The sequence below is a fragment of the Durio zibethinus genome, unplaced genomic scaffold, assembly GCF_047325235.1.
Source record: "Durio zibethinus cultivar Kanyao isolate XHJ-2024 unplaced genomic scaffold, ASM4732523v1 HiC_scaffold_402, whole genome shotgun sequence".
Taxonomy (NCBI): domain Eukaryota; kingdom Viridiplantae; phylum Streptophyta; class Magnoliopsida; order Malvales; family Malvaceae; genus Durio; species Durio zibethinus.
The window spans coordinates 1,015,001-1,020,000 of NW_028323025.1; positions in this window are offsets into that span (position 1 = coordinate 1,015,001).

Below are 5,000 nucleotides of genomic sequence, written 5' to 3' on the forward strand. Positions count from 1 at the left end.
AAAAAAATTCAGCTAAAAACTCGAACCGGAGAAGATTTCGTGACCGTTTGAAAAAAGTGTCCCCATTTCAGACACTTTAACGGCTACTGGCAGCAAACCTGTAAAATCTCAAACGCTCTTTAAGGGGGTGTGAGTTCTCAGAGGTTTGATGAGGGATAGGGGGCCAACACAAGGGCCAAGTACCAGCACCCATCGCACGTCATGTGCGCACACCCCCCCGGCCCCCCTCCCAATCGCCGGAACCCCAATGCCGCCGGTCAGGTTCTCCGGCGGTACTCCGGCGATGCTCCGGCGATGCTGTCCCGAGTGAAAAAAATGCGGCACCAGCACATGCTGGAGCCAAGCATGGGCACCGTGGCTCAAAATCGAACTTCGGCCAAGGCCTCGACCATCAATGGCACATGATGACGCATGGTGATGGCACATGCATCGACCATCATCGGCATAGGCTGCCCTTCGGTACGGGCACTTGCCTCGACCGCCATCGGCACAAGCTGGGCCCTGGTGTGGGTTGTTGCCTCGATCACCAGCGGCACATGCTGAGCCTTGGTGCGGGCGGTTGCCTCGAGCACCATCGGCAGACCCTAGGCCCTGGTGCGGCCGGTTCCCCCGATAACCATCGGCACACGCTGGGCCCTGGAGCGGCCGGTTGCCTCGATCACCATCGGCAAAAGCTGGGCCCTGTGCGACAGGTTGCCTCGACCACCATCGGCACACGCTGGGCCCTGGTGCGGGCGCTTGCCTCGACCACCATTGGCACACGCTGGGCCCTGGTGCGGCAGGTTGCCTCGAGCACCATCGGCACACGCTGGGCCCTGGTGCGGTCGGTTGCCTCGAGCACCATCGGCACATGCTGGGCCCTGGTGCGGGCACTTGCCTCGACCACCATCGGCACACGCTGGGCCCTGGTGCGGCAGGTTGCCTCGAGCACCATAGGCACACGCTGGGCCCTGGTGCGGTCGGTTGCCTCGATCACCATCGGCACACGCTGGGCCCTGGTGCGGGCGGTTGCCTCGACCACCATCGGCACACGCTGGGCCCTGGTGCGGCAGCTTGCCTCGAGCACCATCGGCACACGCTCGGCCCTGGTGCGGTCGGTTGCCTCGAGCACCATCGGCACACGCTGGGCCCTGGTGCGGCAGGTTGCCTCGACCACCATCGGCACACGCTCTGCCCTGGTGCGGTCGGTTGCCTCGAGCACCATCGGCACACGCTGGGCCCTGGTGCGGCAGGTTGCCTCGAGCACCATCGGCACACGCTGGGCCCTGGTGCGGGCGGTTGCCTCGACCACCATCGGCACACGCTGGGCCCTGGTGCGGCAGCTTGCCTCGACCACCATCGGCACACGCTGGGCCCTGGTGCGGCAGCTTGCCTCGAGCACCATCGGCACACGCTGGGCCCTGGTGCGGGCGGTTGCCTCGACCACCATCGGCACACGCTGGGCCCTGGTGCGGCAGCTTGCCTCGAGCACCATCGGCACACGGTCGGCCCTGGTGCGGTCGGTTGCCACGAGCACCATCGGCACACGCTGGGCCCTGGTGCGGGCGCCTGCCTCGACCACCATCGGCACACGCTCCGCCCTGGTGCGGTCGGTTGCCTCGAGCACCATCGGCACACGCTGGGCCCTGGTGCGGCAGGTTGCCTCGACCACCATCGAGACACGCTGGGCCCTGGTGCGGCAGGTTGCCTCGACCACCATCGGCACACGCTGGGCCCTGGTGCGGGCGGTTGCCTCGACCACCATCGGCACACGCTGGGCCCTGGTGCGGGCGCTTGCCTCGACCACCATCGGCACACGCTGGGCCCTGGTGCGGGCGCTTGCCTCGACCACCATCGGCACACGCTGGGCCCTGGTGCGGCAGGTTGCCTCGAGCACCATCGGCACACGCTGGGCCCTGGTGCGGCAGGTTGCCTCGACCACCATCGGCACACGCTGGGCCCTGGTGCGGGCGCTTGCCTCGAGCACCATCGGCACACGCTCGGCCCTGGTGCGGTCGGTTGCCTCGAGCACCATCGGCACACGCTGGGCCCTGGTGCGGCAGGTTGCCTCGACCACCATCGGCAGCCTCGACCACCATCGGCACACGCTGGGCCCTGGTGCGGGCGCTTGCCTCGACCACCATCGGCACACGCTGGGCCCTGGTGCGGTCGGTTGCCTCGAGCACCATCGGCACACGCTGGGCCCTGGTGCGGCAGGTTGCCTCGAGCACCATCGGCACACGCTGGGCCCTGGTGCGGCAGGTTGCCTCGAGCACCATCGGCACACGCTGGGCCCTGTTGCGGGCGGTTGCCTCGACCACCATCGGCACACGCTGGGCCCTGGTGCGGGCGGTTGCCTCGACCACCATCGGCACACGCTGGGCCCTGGTGCGGGCGCTTGCCTCGAGCACCATCGGCACACGCTGGGCCCTGGTGCGGCAGGTTGCCTCGAGCACCATCGGCACACGCTGGGCCCTGGTGCGGGAGCTTGCCTCGAGCGCCATCGACACACGCTGGGCCCTGGTGCGGCAAGTTGCCTCGAGCACCATCGGCACACGCTGGGCCCTGGTGCGGTCGGTTGCCTCGAGCACCATCGGCACACGCTGGGCGCTGGTGCGGGCGCTTGCCTCGACCACCATCGGCACACGCTGGGCCCTGGTGCGGCAGGTTGCCTCGATCACCATCGGCACACGCTGGGCCCTGGTGCGACAGGCTGCCTCGAGCACCATCGGCACACTATCGGCCCTGGTGCGGGCGGTTGCCTCGAGCACCATCGGCACACGCTGGGCCCTGGTGCGGCAGGTTGCCTCGAGCGCCATCGGCACACGCTGGGCCCTGGTGCGGGCGGTTGCCTCGACCGCCATCGGCACACGCTGGGCCCTGGTGCGGGCGCTTGCCTCGAGCACCATCGGCACACGCTGGGCCCTGGTGCGGCAGGTTGCCTCGAGCACCATCGGCACACGCTGGGCCCTGGTGCGGGAGCTTGCCTCGAGCGCCATCGGCACACGCTGGGCCCTGGTGCGGCAAGTTGCCTCGAGCACCATCGGCACACGCAGGGCCCTGGTGCGGTCGGTTGCCTCGACCACCATCGGCACACGCTGGGCGCTGGTGCGGGCGCTTGCCTCGACCACCATCGGCACACGCTGGGCCCTGGTGCGGCAGGTTGCCTCGATCACCATCGGCACACGCTGGGCCCTGGTGCGACAGGTTACCTCGAGCACCATCGGCACACTATCGGCCCTGGTGCGGGCGCTTGCCTCGAGCACCATCGGCACACGCTGGGCCCTGGTGCGGGCGGTTGCCTCGAGCACCATCGGCACACGCTGGGCCCTGGTGGGTTTAGGCACATCTTCAAATTTCTGCCGTGCCAATGCCATTTTTATGGCTTGTAAATTCATACAATGGTCCCCTAAGCCTTCACGTGAAGTTTCGTTGGAAGATGACTCGTTTTCTATTTTTCACGATTTTCGAAACTTTTTGCGGTTCGGGATTTTTTAAAATTTTTTTATAAGGATTTTTGGCCCCAAATTTTGTAGGCATGATCCTTCTATTTTTGTTGGCATGCACAAAAAAATTCAGCTAAAAACTCGAAGTAGAGAAGATTTTGTGACCGTTTGAAAAAAGTGTCCCCATTTCAGACACTTTAACGGCTACTGGTAGCAAACCTGTAAAATCTCAAATGCTCTTTAAGGGGGTGTGAATTCTCAGAGGTTTGATGAGGGATAGGGGGCCAACACAAGGCCAAGTACCAGCACCCATCGCACATCATGTGCGCACACCCCCCCGGCCCCCCTCCCAATCGCCGGAACCCCAATGCCGCCGGTCAGGTTCTCCGGCGGTACTCCGGCGATGCTCCGGCGATGCTCCGGCGATGCTGTCCCGAGTGAAAAAAATGCGGCACCAGCACATGCTGGAGCCAAGCATGGGCACCGTGGCTCAAAATCGAACTTCGGCCAAGGCCTCGACCATCAATGGCACATGATGACGCATGGTGATGGCACATGCATCGACCATCATCGGCATAGGCTGCCCTTCGGTACGGGCACTTGCCTCGACCGCCATCGGCACAAGCTGGGCCCTGGTGTGGGTTGTTGCCTCGATCACAATCGGCACATGCTGAGCCTTGGTGCGGGCGGTTGCCTCGAGCACCATCGGCAGACCCTGGGCCCTGGTGCGGCCGGTTGCCCCGAGCACCATCGGCACACGCTGGGCCCTGGTGCGGGCGGTTCCCTCGACCACCATCGGCACACGTTGGGCCCTGGTCCGGGCGGTTGCCCCCAGCACCATCGGCACACGCTGGGCCCTGGTGCGGGCGCTTGCCCCCAGCACCATCGGCACACGCTGGGCCCTGGTGCGGGCGGTTGCCTCGAGCACCATCGGCACACGCTGGGCCCTGGTGCGGGCGGTTGCCTCGGGCCCTGGTGCGGACGGTTGCCTCGAGCACCATGGGCACACGCTGGCCCTTGGTGCGGGCTCTTGCCTCGACCACCATCAGCAGAAGATGGCCCCTACGTCGAACACCATCGATACATGCCGGGCCTTGGTGTGGGCACATGCCTCGAGCTGGTGCGGGCGGTTGCCTCGACCACCATCGGCTCACGTTGGCCCTTGTTGCGGGCACATGCCTCGACCACCATCGGCACCTGCGCACCCTCGGTGTGGGATTTGCTTGTTTGGAAAAAGTGTCCCCGTTTCAGACATTTTAACGTCTACTGGTAGCATATCTGTAAAATCTCTAATGCTCTTTAGGGGGTGGTGGTCCGGCACCCCCTCTCCCCCCCCCCACGGGGGGAGTAGGTGTGCGCGATGGGCCTCCCATTGCGTGCACCCCGGCCAACGTCCCTCGAACGAAATACAGGGCGTGCATGCCTTCCGGCGATTTTTGTCCGGCGACTGGTTGCTCCGGTGACCGGCAGGCGCCCATGGCCTCGATCGGTTGGCTTGCATGCAAAAAAAGAGAGCCGAGCTCCAGCCCGTGCACGCGGCGGATGCTGCCCTAGACCCCAGACCAAGTCCCTGAA